Below are 21,804 nucleotides of genomic sequence, written 5' to 3' on the forward strand. Positions count from 1 at the left end.
AGTAATGGCTCTAAAGCTATAGGGCATTACAGAGGCCCAGCTCCCTGCTCTGCCTAGCGCTGGGGCGCCAGGAGTGGCGCTGGGGCACCACTGTCAGACCAGAAATTTTCTGGTCTTCTCCCTTGCGACATCCCCTAAAATCTAAGCTTCCAAATCAATCCCAAACATCATCCAAACATCAAATTCAACCCCAAAACTTCATCCATATCACACCCTCATCAAAACCAAGCAAACTTACTCAAAAACTTCCATTAATTCCCAACTAACCACTTCAAATTCTCTTGACTGAAAACCATAAGAAAAACAGAGTATAGCTTAAGTTCGTGGATGATTTCTTACCTCAAGCTGGATTTGAGTCCTCTCCAATGGATGAACTATGTTTCTAAGCTCTAACCTTTGATTTCCTAGCTTGGTTCTTCAAATTGGGCTTCAAAAATTGAAAAGAAGAAAGGAGGAGGATGATGATCGTGAGAAGGAAAACCAGAAGCTTTGTTTTGGTAAGCTTCTACAGTCTAAAGGATTGATATATATATATATATATCTTAGGGGTGAAATGACTATTTTGCCCCTAGGTCATTTAAAGGTTTCTAAAGACTCTCAAGGGTAAAACTGTCATTTCCTGCCTATTTTGTTAATCATAATTAACACCTTTAAAATTCCCGCTATTCTCGAAATTCTCAAATACCAATAATTCATATCCTGAGACTCACCCCGAGCCTCGAACTTAATCCCGTTATGACTAAACCACTAATTTATACTCAAAGACCGTCTCATGCCGAATAGCTCGAACAAATCCACATTATAATGTGGCCTCAACAAAAGATCACCGACATGCATACAAATATACAATTACACCCTCAACGGGCCAACTTACTAAAATACCCCTGTGATGAAATGTGGACCCACATGCATGCATTTAACATCATATTATAATATAATTCACATAAACATGCATATAATAGTTTAATGGCATAATAAATCAATTATGGCCCTCTCGGCCTACTAATCCAACCATTAAACCACATTAGGGATTTTGGGGCATTATAAGGCCGGTCGCCCATGATTACTTGATAAGCCAATGGTCCTAGTTGAGGGTCGAGGAGGATATGTTCACTTAAAACTGCCACGTGTTTCTCACATGCAGATCAATCCTGCCACGTCATCAGGTAGTCCATTATTTGGGTAAACATCATGTACTCAGCCTCACTACTATAACGTGAAACAATAGCTTGATTCTTAGAAAACTGGGAGACCAAATTAGGTACAAGGTAAACACACAATCCAAAAGTTCAGCGCCTATCATCGAGGTCTGTAGCCTAATTAATCAGCACAGCAGAAGCCAACCAACTGAAGAGATTCAGGGCCTCTAAGATGAAGACCAAAGTCTAAAGTTTGCTTCAAGTACTTGAGAATCATCTTGACCATTTTCTAGTGTGACTCCAAGGGGTATGCATGAACTGAGATACCCTATTCACGACTAAGAGATTCCAGGTCTTGTAATAGTAGCATATTGCAATGCACCCACCAAACTATGATATAGCTTCAAATCTTGATTAGGGTCGTTGCCTGAGGTTGATAATTTTCACCACCAATTATTGGTGTAGGAAGACCATTGGCAAATTGCATTTTTGATTTACAGAGGATATCTATAATATACTTAGTTTGAGACAAATATAGACCTTGAGAGGTGGTTGTCACTTAAATGCCCAAGAAGTAATGAATATAACCAAGGTCTTTAAGAGCAAATATTGAATGCAAATGAGAAATCAAGAGGTAAACTTCATATTGAGAACTCTTTGTTATCAAGATATCATCAACATAAACAAGAACAATATAGTGTAAGAGGGAGTTAGCTTAATGAATAAAGATTGATCAGCTCTTGAACTCTTAAATTGCAATGAGAATAAAGTGGTTCTTAATCATTCAAACCAAGCTCTTGGAGCTTGTTTCAAGCCTTAAAGAGCTTTATGCAACTTGCATACTAGTTTAGGAGATTCCTTGAGTTGAAAACCAGGTGGTTGAGACGTAAAAACCTCTTCTTGAAGCTGCCCATTCAAAAAAAAAACATTGTTAATGTCAAGTTGTTCAATAGGCCAACCATGATAGAGAGCTATAGTCAAAATAATCCAAATGGTAGTTGGCTTAATAGCTGAACAAAAGGTCTTTGTAAAATCAAAGCCATAATGTTGATTGAATCCCTTTAGCCACCAAACGAGCACTGTGTTTAAGAATGGAACCATCAGGATTTTCTTTCAGCTTGAACACACATTTACAAACAATGACTTTTCTATTCAAAGGCAACTCAACTAAGGTCAAAGTACCATTTTGATTCAGAGCTTTAATCTCCTCATCCAAAGCCGATTTCCATAAGGGATTTTGAAGAGCATCAACAAGCGTCAATGACTCTTTGGAAGTGATATATACTTTCGGCTTGTACACACCAACTTTGGATCGAGTAACCATTTTGTGAATGTTAGGGTGCTCTATAATAAATTGTAATGCCGGTTCAATTTGCAATACAAAGGTAGGACTAAGTGGGTTGGTGGAAATAGGATCATGTAAATGAGGAGAAGAGGTAGCGAAAATTACTACTGAAGGATCGATAACAGGTGGCAAAACACTAGAAGGTGGTTGTGGAACAATGGAATAGAAGGACAGAAGCAAAAAAGTGGATGGAGAGTGAGACGAGGAATGAGGATTAGAGAGCATTGTGGAGACATGAGGAGAATGAGAAGAAGAAGAGGCTACAGAACAAAGTTTAGATGATAGAGGAATAAAAATAGATGGTTGTTTAGGTTGAATAATCGGTGAAGGAAAAGAAGCAAATTTGAGAATAGAGCAAGGAAAATGGTGCTCATTGACAATCACATCTCATGAGATGTATACTCGACCTGTGGAATAAAGGCACATATAGCCTTTATGCTTAAATCTATAGCCTAGGAAAGTACACTCAACATATCTATATTGAAGTTTATGAGCATTAAAATGTCAAATATTGGGATAACATGCATAGCCAAAAAAAATTAACTTGCTTTAATTTGGATTTTTATGAAACAAACATTGAAGAGGAGTTGTATTGAAGATGACTGGAGAAAGAAGACGATTAATGAGGTAAGTAGAGGTATGAACAACCTCAACCTAGAATTTATGGGGCAAGAAAGCATTGGCAAGTAAGGTTAGAGCTGTTTCAACAAGATGTTTTGTAATGACCCAAATTTCCTAATAAGGCTTAGGGCCTTGATTAGGAGGCCGGGAGGGCCATAATTGGTTTATTATGTCATTAAATGATTACATGCATGATTATGTGAGTTATATTATTATATGATGATAAATGCATGCATGTGGGTCCACTTTTCATTATAAAGGAATTTTGGTAATTTGGCCTGTTGAGGGCATATTTGTATATTTTCATGCATGTTGGTGATTTATGGATAAGGCCACATTATAATGTGGATTTGTTCGAGCTATTCGACATGAGACGGTCTTTGAATGCAAGTTAGTCGTTTGGTCATAACGGGGTTATTTACGGGGCTTGGGGTAAGTCTCGGGGTAATTTGATGTTTAGTGCATTGCCGAGAATTAAAAGGTAATGGGATATGGATTATTATTATTTGAGAATATTGGGAATAACGGGAATTTGAGGATGTTAATTATGATTAACGGATAAGTGGGAAATGACATTTTTTCCCTTGGGGGCTGTTAAGAAAAAAAGATAGGCTTGGGGGCATTTTTGTCATTTGACCAAGGGATATATGTTAACTTAAGGATGGTTGTAGAAACCTTAGAAGCAAAACAAAGCACTCCTTTCCCTCCCCTACGATCATCTTCTTCTCTCTTCTAAACTTTGAAGCTTAATTTGAGGATTCAACCTAGGAAATTAGAGCTTGAGGTTCTAGGCTAATGTTCAGCCATTGAAGGGGATTCAAACCTGAGTTTGAGGTAAGGTTATTTAGCTTTAATTCTAAGTTTTACACTGTTTTTGGTTTGGTTGAAAGTTTGAGAGTTTTGATTATAGAATTGAGTATTTGGTGTGGTTTTAAATGGTTTAAAGCTTGGGTTTTGTGGTTAAACTAGTGGACATGATGTGTTGATGTTTGGTTGTGAATTTTGGAGATGTTTGGATAAGTTTTTGGAAGGTTTTAAATGGGAGAAAACAAGGAAAAATGACTGGTTTGAGGTCGGGCCGCAGCCCTATTCCAGGGCGACGCGGCCCAGGCTTGATGAAGAGGACGAGGTTGGCTGATGGGTAGGTAGGGCCGCGGCGCAAGGTATAGACAGAGAAGAGGCTGGCGCCTCTGTATAGGAAGCGGATCGCAGCTCAGTGGGGTGGGGTCGTGGCTCTTAAAGGCCTTTTTGGCAAGAATGGTGTTTTTATCATGGGAACTTAAACCTTAGGCCTCAGGATCGTTCCTACTACCCGATTTGGTAGGATTCAACATTCCGGAGGCTAGCTCTTAGTCTGGGACCTTTTATTGATTGATTTTATTGATGGAATCACATATTTGGTTATGTTGACGGTGAGAACTCATCAACGAAGTTAAGTTAGAAAAATCAAAATCTATTGCTTATCAATGAAAAACTTCAACAATGTAATCAGAGACTTGGAAACTTAGAAAATAGTTACAGAAGAACAAACGAGAAAAGAACTTGTATTCCTTTGTTGTTTCAAGCTACAATGTTTTTTCCAACCCCCCCTCAATGTTGAAGAAGGGTTCCCTTTATAGTAGGCTCTAATGGCCCTTGATACAGTGTGGTCCAGGGGACCAGATGGTACACAAGTACATTGTCAAGAGAGTGGTATCAGGTGTAGTGGTGTTGGGAGAGTGGTGGTCGGCTCTAGTGCATGTCAGAGGCGTGGAGGTGGTGCTCCCACTCCTCGTACTACCCCTTACCACCACTACTTGTCGAGTACAGGTGTCAGGTATGTTCCTTGATCCTTGCAGGCATGTATGTACCTATTTAGAGGTACCTTGTTCGTATTTCTTGTCTCTTGTGGGCCACCTTGAACGACATCTCTGGTTGGCCTTCTTGTAAGTGGTCCCAATTGGCTAACTGGAGAGGGTGTATTTTTTTGGTGGCCCCAACCTAACCAAGTGACATAGGGCCTTTTCAACGAGGTGGGTATAGCATGTTATAAGGCTAGTGAGGTCTCATGAGGACGTGGGGAGATCCTAGCACCGTGTGCGCCCGCGAGGCGTGGGGTGTCATATACACCTTCGAAGCGACATAGGCGCGAGGCTGTGGGAGCACCTACGCGAGATGGCTCCTAGGCGAGGCCCTTTGGAGCGAGGCCTTTATGCATGCGAGATGGCTCTTGGGCAAGACCCTTTGGATCGAGGCCTTTATGCATGCGAGATGGCTCCTGGGCAAGGCCCTTATGCACGCGAGATGGCTCCTAGGCGAGGCCCTTATGCACGCGAGATGGCTCCTGGGCGAGGCCCTTTGGAGTGAGGCCTTATGCATGCAAGATGGCTCTTGGGCGAGGCTCTTTGGAGCGAGGCCACGCACGCGTGGATCCCAAGTGGTGTCGCGAGGACCAACGTGCGCAGATCCCAGGTGGTGTCACGAGGCCCAGCGTGCGCGGATCCTAGGTGGTGTCGTGAGGCCCAGCGCGCGCGGATCCCATGTGGTGTCACGAGGCCCAACGCGCGTGGATCTCAGGTGGTGTCGCGAGGCCCAACGCGCGCAGATTTCAGGTAGTGTCGCGAGACCCAGCCCACACGGATCCCAAGTGGTGTCGCGAGGCCTAGCGCGCACGGATTTCAGGTGGTGTCGCGAGGCCCAGCGCGCGCGGATCCCAGGTGGCATCGCGAGGGGCTCTTGCGCGAGGCATGGCCTCGCTGGGTGCATGGGTGCCAGGCACACCGAGAGGTTCCGTCGAGGTGCACGGGTGCTGGTCATGCCGAGAATAACCTCATGTGTCTCCTTGCGAGAAGATGATGGCCCAAGGGTTTTGTGGCACAAGTATGTATTTAGGCGTTTGGGGGACCTTAGCATGTGCTTTGGGTCTTTTACAAGCATGGAGTTTTGAGCATCTACATGTTATGACTAGGTCACTGCTAAGGAACTCAAAAGACTTATCGTTCTCAATGGTCGTTCTTTTATTATTTCTCGCTCGAACCAAATGTAAGAAAACTGCACCCAGTATGTGATGCATGAGATACATGTGATTAGGGCATGGCATGAATACATCTGTAAATGTGTATGATCATCATTATGCTAGTGATTGTTAAGTAAGCATGTTGAATGCACTGCATTTGGATATTTGACATATGATATATGCCTGGTTGCATTGCTTACTTGTGAGTGGCACTGACCTATGAGTCAAAAATCGGCACGAGTTGTATGGTATTGGCTTAAGAGTCAAGAACGACATTGATGTGTTCAACACAAGCCGAAATGATTAGATCTAATCAACATAAGCATTGAATTAACCATCATGAGCATTAATGCTTGACCGACCTCAAGTTCGATGAAAACTAAAAGTGACTGTCTTGTCCAAATATTAACCAATGTATTCCAGAGTAATCATATTATTTGAGGTTTTAGTACTAAAAAACTTGAGGAATTTTTGCTTTTTGGAGATGGTCTTGTGATCTTGATTAACCTTTACACAGGGACGGAGGCAAAAAAAAAGGGAGGGCCAAAAGATATAAACATATATGTATTAAAAGAGAATTGAACATGTAATTTTTTTTTAAAAAAAATAGAGATGATAGCTTTAAATTACTATTTCCTAAAAATTTAGTAAGGCACTGGGCAAAGAGTTTGCCAAGTAGATCAGTCCTTGTCTACCTCTACACATAGATACCGTGTTGCCCACGTAAGTTACTCCAATTAAAATGGCTGAGGCAAAGTAGTTGAGTTCATCCCATCAATTAATTTTTTTAAAAATTTAAATTATATTCTTAAGGAGACCAATTATGGGTTTTATGTATGGAACATGACAATTAAGTTTAATTGACTTAGTAGTATTTTTTTTATATAAAAATATAGAAAAATAAATAATATAATGTGTGAATACATATTGTTGGTTGATGGTTGAATGTGCAATCGGGAATTTATTATATGATAGGGACTTACATTGCCATATTAGTTATGGGGAAAGATATAGATATTTTCTTTGAAGGAACTTTCTTTTCATCGATCTAGTGGATTGACTATAACGTACAGTTTTGACATCCACGCAAAAGAGGCATGTTTATAAAGTTGGAACATAGTTATGCAAATCGAAATGTTTGGGATTTTTAAAAATTTAACTTTTTGGGATTCTACAACAGGGTAAGCTTTTTTACCCTAATAGTATGTTACGCTACTGTTTTTAAACACTTGAATAAGTTAGGACTTAATTTTTTTTACATGGTTGTAGTTGCCGCAATCTTCTTGTATATTTTCTAATATATTCCAAACAACTACGTGTAGAAAAAAAATCTAACTCTATTTTCAGCCCATTAAGAGGGTGGTTGACTATTTAATTAAAAAATTATTTTTTGTTTTTAAAACTTAAAATTTGTTTTTTGAAAACAAGTAGGGATGTTTGATATTATTGTCATAAACTAATTTTTAAAAACAAAATTACAAAAAATAGAAAATTTTGAGAATATAAAGTTGTTTTTAGTTGTTCTCAATTTTTTTCTCACATAACATTTTTAATTATTATCTTACATCGCTTTCTCTCTCATTAATTTATCTTTATTTACTTTTTCTAACATCACTTTCTCTCATCACTTATTATCTCATTATTTCCTCTCTAATCATTTTCTCTCTCATTTTTTTGCATTAATTTCTCTATTCTCAATTTTTATTACTCAAAATCTTTTTTCTTATTTTCTCTCTTATTATTTTTCATCACTTTTTCTTTCACATTACTTTATTTCATTATTTATTACAAATCGTCAAAAGATTTTTCTCTTTGTAAATATATTTATTAATTTTTTATTTAAGATTTTTTTTAAATAAAACTAAAAAATTATTTTTAAAAATATTATTCAAACACTTGTTGTTTTTTTAAAACTACAAAACCTGATTTCTATTCTCATTTCTAAAAACACAATTTTGAAAACAAAAAACAATACCAAACATACCCTAAATTATTTATAATTTCTAAAAAAATATACAAGAGGGTTTTCGTAACTACAACAAATACATATAAAAAATTGGGTTATGACTTATCTAATGTATCGATACAAAAAAAATGTGTACCCTACTCTTGACATGCCCTAACTATTTATGGGATTTAATTACTAAAATAAATATTGTATGTGATTTTAAGAATCTATGTACAAATAGAAATTTTCATCTTCGGTATTTATTTTAAAAATTCAAAAATGATTATTAATTTTTATTAGGGTGCTTCTATACACCAACTTTTTTTTCCTCTCCACATATTTCTAAATAAACCCATTATAAGTTCTTAAAATTTCTTTTTACATACCTTTCAACAAAAATTTAAAGTACAAAATTACTCATTAGTAAATAATTTTATTTTTTAATTTGTTTCTTCTTTATAATTTATTATTTAAATAAAATTTACATATAGCACTCTCAATTAAAAATTAATCATAATTTTTAATTAAAAATAGAATAATTAGCATTTTTGTCCCCGAACTATGACCATTGTATGATCATGCCCCTTGAATGATTCGCGATGTTAAAAATTCTCCCGAACTATGCACGTTACTAAAATATGGGATTTCTGTTAGATTTCGTCCTATGTGGCTGACAGATTGATGACGTAGCATATTGTCTATTGATGTGGCAGTGCCATGTGTAGAATAATTATCAATTTTGTCTCCAGAACTTTGACCACTACCAAATTATACCCCTTTTATTAAAAAAAATTCTTAAAAATAATAATTAAATCCTTAATAAATAAAAAATTTTAATTATCAGCAAATAACTCCTTTTTACTTTTTCTTTTACAATATTAATTAAAATTATTTTAGAATGAACATTTAAAATAAATACTAAAACAAAAAAAAACTTTTAATTAAAGAGGTGGACGAAAGACTTAAATAAATAAATAAAAATTTTAATTTAAAAGGAGGACAAATGGGAAAAAACTTTTTTTTATGATTTTTTTAATTTTTATATTAAAATATATTTATTTTATATTGTAAAAGAAAAGAAAAAGTAAAAAAAATTATTTGCTATTAATTATATTTTTATTTTTTGAGTATTTGAATTTTATTTAATTAATTTGAAACTTTTAGTATTGATTATTTTCTTAATCTTTAAAAATGATTTTTTTTAATTTTTAAGGATTTAATTATCATTTTTTAAAAAAATTAAATTAGTCTTAATAAAAAGGGCACAATTTGGTAGTGGTCAAAGCTCGGGGGGCAAAATTCTAATTATTCTACACATGACACTGCCACATCAAGAAACAAAATGCTACATCATCCATCCGTTAGCCACCTAGGATGAAATTTAACAGAACTCTCATATTTCAGTAACGTGCATAGGTTGGGGGAAATTTTTAACATCGCAAATCATTCGAGGGGAACGATCATACAGTGATCATATTTTGGAGGGAAAAAATGCTATTTATTCTTAAAAATAATAGCAAGTATAAATATAAATTACAATTTTTTTCTCATTAAAATCAAATTTATTAGTAAAATCAAAATATTCAATTGTTATGCTTGTAAAAAAAAATTCAAATATATTCAAATAATTTCTTAAAAATGATAAATCAATTAATATATAAAGTGATATATTAGTTATTTTGGAGTTGTGCTAAAAATAAATTTGTATTATTATTTTAATATTTGAGATGGACATATATGTCATTTTACCAAAATTATATATTTGGAAATAATAATTAATGACATGGGGTGTAAATAGAAAAATGAGAGGTGCTAATAGCAACACCTTTTTTTGTTATAATTACTCCTTGTTATTTTTTAATTTATGTAATTTTTCTCCTCTTTCTTTTTGAAGTTACTAAATATTGGATAATTCTATGATGCAATCGCTAAAAAGGATGCATCAGTGCATCACTTTCTGTTTTGGCACGTGGTGAAGTTATAATCTCAATTTCTTTTATATGTAGCTATTTAGAATATTCTCCAAGTTTTCAAGGAATTTTATTATTTGTGGTACTAAAAGCAGAGTTCAAACAATTTATTGCATGTGTGCTTATTATTTTTCGTATGCATGTGTAACGTGTTGTTTGAACTCTGATTTCGGCACCTTAAATAACTTTGAATTTTCTAAAATCTTGTAGAATGTCTTAAATATCTACAATGAACACGGTTATATAAAGAAAATTGGGGAATGATGTAATGGTGCTTTTATTTTGGTTGCTTTAAATTTTCCACTAAACATTAGATTCATGAAAAAGAAGATTTAGGGTGATTTTTTTTTTTTTTTATCCATAAAATTGGTTAAGAAAAATATTAAAATTAAGGGAAAAAAACACACAAAAGGAGGAAAGAAAAAGAAAAAGATGCAAAAAAAAAAGTAATGTTACACTCAAATTTCAAGAATAAATAAATAGCCTCGAAATGTAGGCTCGTAAGTATGCTCGGGATTAAAAAGTGTTAGCATTATACTTTGACAAATCATTACGAAGTTCCAAAACTACGTCATCAGCACTCGAGCATGAGTTGCAGGCTCAAAGTCATTTGTTTCCTCCAAGAGATGAGTTCAACAGACTGATCAAGCAAGAAGGTGGCGACAACTGGAATGGTGAGCTTGAAGCTATGAGTCATCTCGAAAGCGCGTTGAAGCGGTGTTCAAGCTCGAAGACGAGTTAAATATATACACAAAGAAGCTATTAGGAAATCTATATTTCTTTGGGATTAGTTAAAGCCGTGTATTGAATCCATATTTTTAAGGGATCTTTATTTAAATAATGTATTTAAATTGTATTATTATTCAAATATTCATTTGAATTTAAATTTGAATATATGTTATAACTTCCCTAAATTTGTGGAAAAATATTCTTACAACCAGATTTATAAATAGCTGGATCTAGTCATTTGTACTTACGTACAATTTTGTACTAAGAAATACATTGTGAGATTGCTCTTTCTTGAAGCTTTAACACAAACTTTAGTAAGATTGACTCGCGGACGTAGACATATTTTAATTGTTGAACTATGTAAAATATCTTTTTCTTTTCTTTTTATTTCCTGTCTAATTGATTAACTGCTCTACATAATTAAGTTGACGAAAATAATGGCAAGTCAAGATAATAAAAAAAAATAGAGAAGATAAAAAATAAAAATAAAAAAAGTAAAGAGAGAAAAGAAAGGTAGACCAACTATATATTTTGGGCTCGTATTTTAAACACAAAAACTTGTAATTTTGACTGAATTGGATCACAAAACTAATTGATCTATAATTTCAATAAAATAATTGAGACTTATAATCGAATTCTTAATTGAAACAATATAATAAGCAATTACCAATATACAACCCTGGCTTTGCTGTGGGCCTCTTGCTTTATACTAAAAAAAAATTATATAAATATATATATATATATTTATTTGTACATCGGAGTCATTGGTCCCCCAAAAGTGGTGCTTTTCTGCTCCCATCACTCATCATTATCATATTTTGTACTACAATATCCACATTATTTATAATATGTAATAAATTTACAATAAAAATCATTTACCAATATTTTTAGTAAAAAGACTTAACCAATTATTAGTATGAAAAAAATAAGTAATAGTTACTAATTAACCATTAACATGAGTTTGTGATTATCAAAATTCAAAACAACTCAAATGCAGACATAGATGATGAGAGTTTATTTTGCATAGAAATATTTACAGTATAAATACTTAATATTTTTTTATGTTTATACACTTGTATATCTAAATATTTTTTTTAATCGCCTCAAGTTACTTTTTTTTTAGTCGTTACCACCAGTTATTTTAATAGCTGACATGGCTTAGTAAACTGACACGTGTCACTCTTTTATTCTTTTATTTGTTCACATCATAATTCCTAAAAAAAAAAAATCTTATTAGTTGATTTTAAAAATAAGAAAAATATTTTTTTCTTCACCTTCACCAATGCTTTCATTTCTTCTTCCTCTCTTTTCATTAGAAAACCCAAAATAACACATATTCAACCAAGACCAAACCCAGATTAAACCCAGTACAAAGATAGATCCAGCAAAAAAATCAAACCAAACCTGCACTCAAATTGAAATGCAATACTTAAAATTTTCACAATCAAAATGAAAAATCAAAATCGACAACCTAAATCCCAGATCACAAAATCAGTAATCTAAATCTCAAACTCAAATTTTATCAATGAACACAAACTCAGTTCAAATACCCAACTCAAACCAAAAAACCACTATTTTTTATTATTCAATGAAAAGAAACATCACAAATCAGTACACCAACAAGCACATCAAATTCAACAACAACAATAATAAAAAAAAAACATATGGGAATCTGGATTACAAACCAGATTCAATCGAAGAGAGAGGGTCGGGGATTAATATAAACTTAGGGGATTTGGTTTTTTTTCTGGGTTTACCCTGCCCATCTCATCGACCCACGCCCAGCTTGTCACCCACACCCACACCCACACCCACACTATTCCGACTCCAACGACCAGCACAACCCCACACCGATCTGGGTAGAAGAAGAGGAGGTGTAGAGGTGAGCTGTGAGGTTGATCTGCGGAGGTTCTCTTCAACCTAGGGGAAGCTATCCTTCAATGAGCTACTCATCAATCTGCTGCCCACGAAGAAGAAGAAGGATGAGTCAGGGAAAGAGACGAAGGAGAGAGTATTTAATTTTTTATATAATTTAAAAATTAATTAATTATAAGTTTTTTATTAAAAATATGACATTGAATAATGACTTGTTTACTTAGTTATCGCGAGTGCAATTAATGGAGCTGATAGTGACGACTGCAAGGGAAATTAATGGGTCCTTTTACTGTCAATTTGTTTTGGTATATAAGTGGATAAATACGAAAATATTGCGCATTTATCTCACAAATATCTCTTTTTCATATGAATTTTGAGTGAGATTGTGTGCCTTAAGTTTTATTTGTTTTCATTAACAAATTTTTTAAATGAATCACAACTATTTCATGGCATTTAAATAGTATTAGAGAGTATTTAAATTTATGGTAAATTTTTCTTCAAAATAACTATTTAAAATGAAATTTAACTGAAAGTATTATTTTTAACTAAATTACATAATGAAGGGTTCATTTTTTTTTTTTTTTGTAGAACCTATAAGTCCAAGGGACAAAAATATGGTATTCTGTTTTTTCTTTCTAAATTGAATTGTTATAATATTTATTTAAATGGTATATAAAATCAATTTGTTACATCTAATTGATTTAATATATCAGAGTCAATATTTTATTTATTGACAAAATATTCCAATTAATGGTCAACATTATTTGTTACCCGATTTTGTTGTTACCCGATTTTGCATATCCCAATTGATTAAGAGAATATCTCAATCTGTGGCAGAGACTCTGATGATAACTCTCACTCTATAAATATAGAGTACCGGTCTCCAAGCTCATTGCTCATTCTGACTATCAGTAACTCCATCTAAAAAAAGTTAGTGAGAGCTTGGAAGACCGAGTACTCGTTCTAATTATTTTAATTTTCTTTTGTAGATCTAAAGCTAGATCGAAGTTATCAATTGCAATGGTTGGAGGTATACAATATTCGATCATCTATTTGTATATGTTCAATCTATATATTAATTCCGCCTACATGTATAAGATTGTTCATATGCATACATATATTTATTTTAATCTAATATTTGGTATCAGCCGCCTAATCTACATCTTTGCCTTGCTAATTTTATCTGCATATATATATATATATTTGCTTTATATATGCATTTATATTTATATATATTCTTTAGTTGGCCGTACACATAACAAAATTTCTTTTGGTATTTTAATTGTGTTTTTTCCTGCCTTTGTTGTTAAGTCTAGGATGATGTTTTTTTTTTCATTCCTAACATTTTTGGACATAACAACTTATGGTCATATACACGTGTGTGTATATGTAAATACATTGTTTTTTGGATACTAATTCATATAGGTTTGCTTAAGATTTGTTTTTCAATATCATTAGAGATTCTTTTCCTCATGTTTTATTTAATTTTCTTATGATTTTAAGAATGAAAAACATATTTTAGACCCTGTAAAACAAGCTTTGAAACCTTAAGCACCGGTTAAGTCCAAAATTCATTTTGAAATCAAAGTCTCGGTTTTAGTTGTTGTTTATGCATTATAATTACATGAATCTCTTTAGACACGGTTTTCTAATTGATCTGGGTTGAGAGATTAAATTTTCGACGTCAAAAACGCCATTTTCCAGCCAGGTTCACAACCGGGTCCTTCGAACCCGTTTATCTGCAACCTGGTCATATCTCCCAGATAACTAAAGAAGAAAACGACCCGTCGTTTAACGGGTCATACGACTACATCCCCAAGGCAGAAATTAAAAAAAAAAAAATTGAAGAAAAATTATGAAAAATTACATTTTTGATTTATTTTGGGATTTTATTATTTTCTTGATTTTAATGCTTATTTAGACAATAAATATCATTTTTAATTTTTTTTTCCATTTTTATTAAACACATATAATTTTGGTATATTATATGTAACGCCCTGGCTACCCCAGAACAGTTACGGTGAACGGTGGACCAGAAATTTGACTCGTTACCTGAGTCCTTTGGTCAAAAACATGCTCTAAGTGTAATTAACAGGTTAATGTATAAAACCAATAAAAAGGAAATGGAGATTTTATTACAAACTGCTCTGCAGAGCTAAACAAAACATTTACAAGTAGTTCTCAGTACAAAAAGCTCATTACTGTTTTAAATTTCAATACCGCCGACCTAAGCGGCAAAAATAGGGTAAACCCCCTAGTTCCTCTGAGAACACCTTGGCCGTGGTGGTCAAGCGGCCGCATATGTACACACCACCGCATCAGCTCTCCACTCAAGGCTAGGTGAGCTTTTCTTTTCCTTTACCTGCACCACATAGCACCCATGAGCCAAAGCCCAGCAAGAAAACATAATACTTTTCATAACCATTATCAAATGATTATCATTATAGTCACACTGAACATAAAGCTTTCAACAAGCGAATGAACTTCACATGATTTTAGCGGGAGAGTGGCTGCTAGGTAAGCCACTAGCCTCCAAGCTCTGTTTATTCATCGACCCTCAGGGTCGGTCAGGCATTAATGCTCCTTGAGTCATTCAATGCTAGTAGTCGATTAGATCTAATCTCTGTTGGCTAGCGTGAACCACGCTAAGTCCATCCTTGACTAATAAGTCAGCGCTAAGTGACCAGTGTCCAGTATCACCGCCGAACTTGACTAATAAGTCACAGCTTCACAGCTGACACTAACACCTTTGCCAATTCTGACTCACAAGTCAGTGCAACGTGACCAGTGCCCAGTACCACTGCCGAACCTGACTAATCAGTCATAGCTTCACAGCTGATACTAGCACCTTTGCCAAACCTGACTAATTAGTCAGTGCTATGCACAAGCGAACAACATACGCTAAGCATTCCATGTTCAATCCATGTCCATATTATACATTCAACATGCCTTACACATATCCATGCATGTCACACTTGGGGTGCAGTTTTCTTACCTCCAGTTCCGAGCTAGAACAAATAAAAGAGTGACCTTGAGAACGATCGACCTTTTGGTCCTTTAGCGATTACCTGGTCATAACCAAATTATGGGATTCCATCAATAAAAATGAATAATAAAAGGTTCCCAAACCAAAACCTAACCTCCGGGATCTCAAACACTACTCAACCGGGTAGTAGGTTCAACCCCGAGGCCTTAGGCTTGAATCCCCATGCTAAAAAGCTAATTCTGGCCAAAAATGCCTTAAGGGCCGCGGCCCTCCCCTGCTGCGCCACGGCGCGCCCTTCAGACAGAAGGGGGGCCTCCCCTGCCAGACGCCAAGGGCCGCGGCGCACTACAACTGCGCCGCGGCGCCCAACCCAGAATGGCCAAAATGACAGCACGCGAACTAAAACTTTCCCCTGTATTTTCCTCCCAAACCAGTCCTTCAAATCAGTTCAAAACCTCCTCCACACACACAATTAAACCCCTAAACAACACTCATAACTCTCCACCATCATAGCCCAAGTAAAACACCACAAGAACTCCCCTTGATTCCAACTTCCCACACCAAAATCAAGAGCTGAAATCCTAAAACGAAAACAGACCATACATGGAAACTAATGGCTAAAATCTTACCTCAAGTTCAGGCTATGGTGCTCTTCCACAGTGGAACACTCTCCCAAAGTACCAAGGCTTAGCTCCTAAGCTCAAATCCTCAGCAAGATCACCAAATCTCACAAAGAAGATGAAGGTAGGTGAAGGTACGGGAAGGAAGAAGCTTACACTCTGTTTTTGTTCTACAACTTTCTACAGCCTCTTGAAACATATATAACCCAAGAAAAAAGACCTCAATACCCCTAGGTCATCAAAAGCTTCTAATGTCTCCCCAAGGGTAAAATCGTCATCTTTCACCTATTTCGTTAATCATAATTAACGCTCTCCAATTCCCGCTTTCCTCAAAATTCCCAAACACCAATAATTCATATCCTGCTACCCTCTTACTCCTGGCGACGTTTTAATCATTAAAACACCCCGAGACTCACCCCGAGCCCCGTGCTTAAACCCGTTATGACCAAACCGATATTTAACATTCCTTGATCATCTCATGCCAAATAGCTCGAACAAACCCACATCATAATGTGGTCTCAAATTATATCACCAACATGCGAACAGATAACCAATTTACCCTCAACGGGCCAAATTACCATCACACCCCTGTAATAAGAAATATGGACTCGCATGCATGCATTTCACATCATATCATAATATAGTCAACATATACATGCATTTTATCAGTTAATAACATAATTAAGCAAGTATGACCCTCCCAGCCTACTGTTCACGCCGTTAAACACAACGGAGAATTTGGGGCATTACATTATATATTTAGAAATTAATTAAAATGTGCAATTACTTGATTTTGGTGTATTTATTGTATGGTTATTTTCTTTTATTCATGCAATATTAAATAATTGTGCTATTTTAATAATGTAATTACTTTTTGTTTTACAATTGAGTTTGTGCAATTATTTTATTAATTCACTAAATCAATAGATTATTTTATTGTCTTATTTAGCATGTGTATTTTTTGCCAAGCATATATATGGAAGTATTGTATTTATTTTCGTACATATAGTTAATTATGCCAATTTGTATGATTATTTTGTTATTATTCATGCAAATTTATTCTAAGTATAATTATCTTTAATTTTATATGTATGACTTTATAATTTTAAATACTTGTATAATCCATAATTTTGTTAGATATATTTAGATTTTGTTCAAACATTAAGATAGGTTGAATAATATTTAGCACATTAATATCCATAATTTATTCATAAAATATTCATAAAACATTTAGAGCGAATAAAATTATGAATAATTCATAAACAATTTTGTGGTTGACATAAGAACGCATGAAACTAAGACAAATGCTCAATCTAGAACGGTTTTTAATGATCTTCGGACAACCACACTAGGAGCACTACTCTCTGTGATTGCCAATTATGTTATAACAAAATTGTTCTTAGGTCTTCCTAGAGCCTAAAACATAATGTTTAGTGAACCATATAATTTTAAATAATTAGAGAGTAGCCACAACATCTTAAATTATATATTAATTTGAAAGGATCACATAATGGACATAAATTGTGATTGATTTTATAGATATAATAATTTTACCCCATAGAGATTTTATTATATTTATATAATTAATTAGGATAATATATTAAACTAATTTTCTTAATTTACCTACATGAGTTATGAAAATTAATTTAATAGTTTTATCATAAAGTTTAATAAAGATAGAAGTATCAAACCTTAATTTATCCTAAATAATTCGTTTGAATAATCTATCATCCTATACATCTAATTTTATTAAATTAAAAATTTAGCCCACAAACAATTTTTGTTTAATAAAATTTCATTCTTCAGCATGTTATACATTGGTAAAACATGACTTCATTAAGCCTCAATCTTCAAAATCTAACTTTGTACTCCTATTCATGCAGCTTCTTCATCCTCCTCTAGTTTCGCTGAAATCCTTACTAAAATTCCTGAGCTTAGGGGTGACAATTTCAAAATCTAGAAGGAACGAGTTCTTCTTCATTTAGGTTGCGCCGACATGGACTATGCAATAAGGAAGGACGAACCTGCTGCAATCACTGCTGCTCAGATCCCATTATATGAAAAATGGGAGCGGTCCAATTGCCTCAGCATCATGTTCATCATGTCCAAGATCCTTCTGGGCATGCGTGGATCGGTAAACTGATCGATGAGCAGTTCGACACTTTGGACAAACCACTGTACAACAACTTCATCCACCAGTTCTCATCCACAAAACTCACTGGTGTTAAAGGAGTTAGAGAACATATTTCAAAGATGAGGGATCTTTCTGCTCAACTGAAGAAGCTCAATGTAGTCATTCCTGAAACCTTCCTGGTCCACTACATCCTTAACAATCTTCCACCTCAATATGGTCCTTTTAAAATCTCCAACAACACACATACGGACAAATGGAGTATCAATGAATTGATAACCATGTGTGCTAAAGAAGAAGCAAGGCTTGTTGCGAAAATTAAGGCTACACAAGTATACGTAATCGCTTTTGTAGTTTATTTCGACAAGACCGATATCGTTCCCACGGAGACTGATTATCAAGTACCAATAGTTTATTTTATTTTCTATTTGGTAATCAAAAATTGGAATTTTTAAATCTAAAATAAATAAATAACAGAATTAATTGAAAAACAACAAAGAACAATAATCTTGCAGCAAACTTGATTCAAATATAGATAAGAAATTAGGGATTCTAATCTCCTCTACTATCCACTTTATTATTCATTAATGCAATCACAGAGGTAATTCTTCTCATTAAGATGAAAGACATGCAAAAGTGTTAAATATTCAGATTAAGAAATATAAAACTCGACCTAATGCAAATTCTCTAGATTTCTATGAGAAATCTAAACAATAGGAAGCAATGAACTCAGCTCTAAATCACATAGAACAATTTGATACTCTCGTTCTAAATTAACATCTATGTCTGTTCAATTTTAGCATATCCAAATCTCACTTCTCAGATTTTGATTTGAATTCATAAATAGCATGTAAAAGGTGCACAATCAATCACATACATAATCAACACAAATTGAACAGATCTTAAATGAAGAATAAATTAAAAACTTGCATTAATTCATAATAAAGAGTCAAGAGATTCAATTAAAAGCCCTAAATAGAATTTAGTTCATGTTTATCATTAAGAAATCCATAAACATGAAATTAACATAAACTAAAAGAAAAAGAAAAGAACTCTAGATGATAAATCCAATCTTCATCCAAAGCACTCCTTAGCCTCCTCTCCCAGTCCAGATATCAAAAAGTGCCTCCTTCCCTCTCATTTATCGTCATTTAAACCTAATTAGTGTTTTGTTAAACATGAAATGACTAAAGCACCCTTAATTAAAAATCTGCGTTTTTCTCTTTTGTAGACATATCCTGCGGTCGCAGGATGCCATTCCTGCAGTCACAGGAATGCTCTAGAAATGCAGAAACTCCTCTGAAGTTGCGGCTGCAAGACACCTTTCCGCGGTCGCAGGAAGTGCTCTGAAACACGTTTTCCACCAATTTTTGTCATTTTGTCGATTTTTCCACCATGTTTCCGCACCTAAGCCCTTCGACACCTGAAAACATACAAAAACAAACGTAAAATAGAACAGAACAAAAAAAACACGCAATACTTTTCCTGAAAAACACATAGATAAATGAGTCTAAAACTCATTTATCAAACTTCTCCAAACTTAACATTTGCTCGCCCTCAAGCAAAGAAAACAAAACTTAAGAAAAACTAAACAAACAGATACAAACACTAAACAAATGAATCAAGATAACCACAATTTTTTTTAAGCCTCAAAATTAATGAATGACAAGCATATATAATTTTCGAAAACTAACTAAAAAGTAATCCAGATTTTCAATCCAACCACTTCTTCAACTTACCTTAACCCATTAATCTTTTTTGTCTACTCAATCATGAACAGTAAATAAACCATATTTAAAATAATTTACACTTGCTGAACTCTCACCATCAATCCATCAAATCCCAAATTTCCATATGCTTGCTAACTTATTATTCTCCACTAATATAAATCAATGCCTGTTCAAGAATCAAAAGGTCTTTTAAAGCTTGTATTGAGAGGCTTAGATAACGGTAGATAAGATAGTCATTTAGGCTCATATATACCATAAACACATAATCCAAACAACCCAAACTTGATATCCGCATTGTAATCCAAACAACCCTAAATTTCCCTTTATTTTCCAAGATTGAGAAAAATTCACACTAATTGTATCTTTTTTTTTTTTTAACTACACTTCCCCAAACTTATGTTTTTCAATGTGAACAAACATAAGAAGTGTAATTTGTTTCCAATCTTTTTTTTTTCTTTTTTTCTGAATTTTCCTCTCAATCTTTCCTTTTATTTTTCTATTGTCACAACCAAATCAAACAATAACACCCATTACAAATCAATCCCCATTTATATGTTTATATGCTCATGGTATAGATCAAGGGAATGAAAAATTTATAATGAAGTGTTCAATTAGGCTCAAAATAAGTGGTTAACAATAAAAAGTTATACTTTTAGGCTCGAAAAAGGGTAACTAAGGATAAATTAATCAAGGATGGCTTGAAAGGCTCAAACGTTCCAAAAATCGCCTAAATCATTTTCCTAACACAAGCATTGTCTGGGATTTCGCCTCAAATAGTAAGCAAGCAAGTTCTAGAAATATTCATACATTCTTTCCACATTCAAAATTCAGCAAGTGTAAATACATTTAAATGTAAGAATTTACCAATCATGATCAAATATTCAGTTTTACAATGAATTAAAGTAATCCAAAGAAGTGGTCAAACCAAGCACACAGATTTTTTTTTTTTTTTTTACAATCAAATATATTTTTCTCGAATTATATTACAAGTCATTCACGTATTCTCATCAGCTAATCATTGTTATCTTGATTCGACAGACTCTCTAGAAACCCTAACACAAAACACAATTAACACACAAAACAAAAAACACAATTTAACAAAACACAAAACACCAAAACGAAACAGCCACTTGACTCAACTAACTTAACACAAATAACTAAAAGAAAATCCCCCTTCCCCAAACTTACCAAAAACATTGTCCCCAATGTTTAAATAAAAGCTAAGGAAAGGAAAGTTACCTGACTCGACTCACGATGAAGGATCGGCCTCGTCATCCCCCTCAGGTGGAGGATACGCAAAATTGGGTGGTAGTGGATATGGTGGAAATCCACTTGTGTTAATGCCAAAGTGAGTGGCGAAAGCTTGGTTGTAGGCATATTGGTTCTGCGCCACGTTGACACTCCACAAGTAGTGCTGCTGGAACTGTGACACCAAAGTGTCCAGCCTTTGGTTGACATTCTGAGTTCTTGGCAGTGGATGAGCATACTGTCTTGAGGTACCTGCACTAGGAACAGCTGAAAAATTTTTGACATTGTTAATCTTGACCAAATCATAAACTAGAGGGGGAAATTTCTCCTCTAATTCATTAATGGGAACCCCTGCTTGCAGACACAAACTAGTGATGAGGCTAGGAAAATAAAGCCCCACATAACCAGTGACACAACACTCATTTAAATTAGCAGCAATAATATTGCCAACATCTATAGATTTCTTG

The sequence above is a fragment of the Humulus lupulus genome, chromosome 4 (assembly GCF_963169125.1).
Source record: "Humulus lupulus chromosome 4, drHumLupu1.1, whole genome shotgun sequence".
Taxonomy (NCBI): domain Eukaryota; kingdom Viridiplantae; phylum Streptophyta; class Magnoliopsida; order Rosales; family Cannabaceae; genus Humulus; species Humulus lupulus.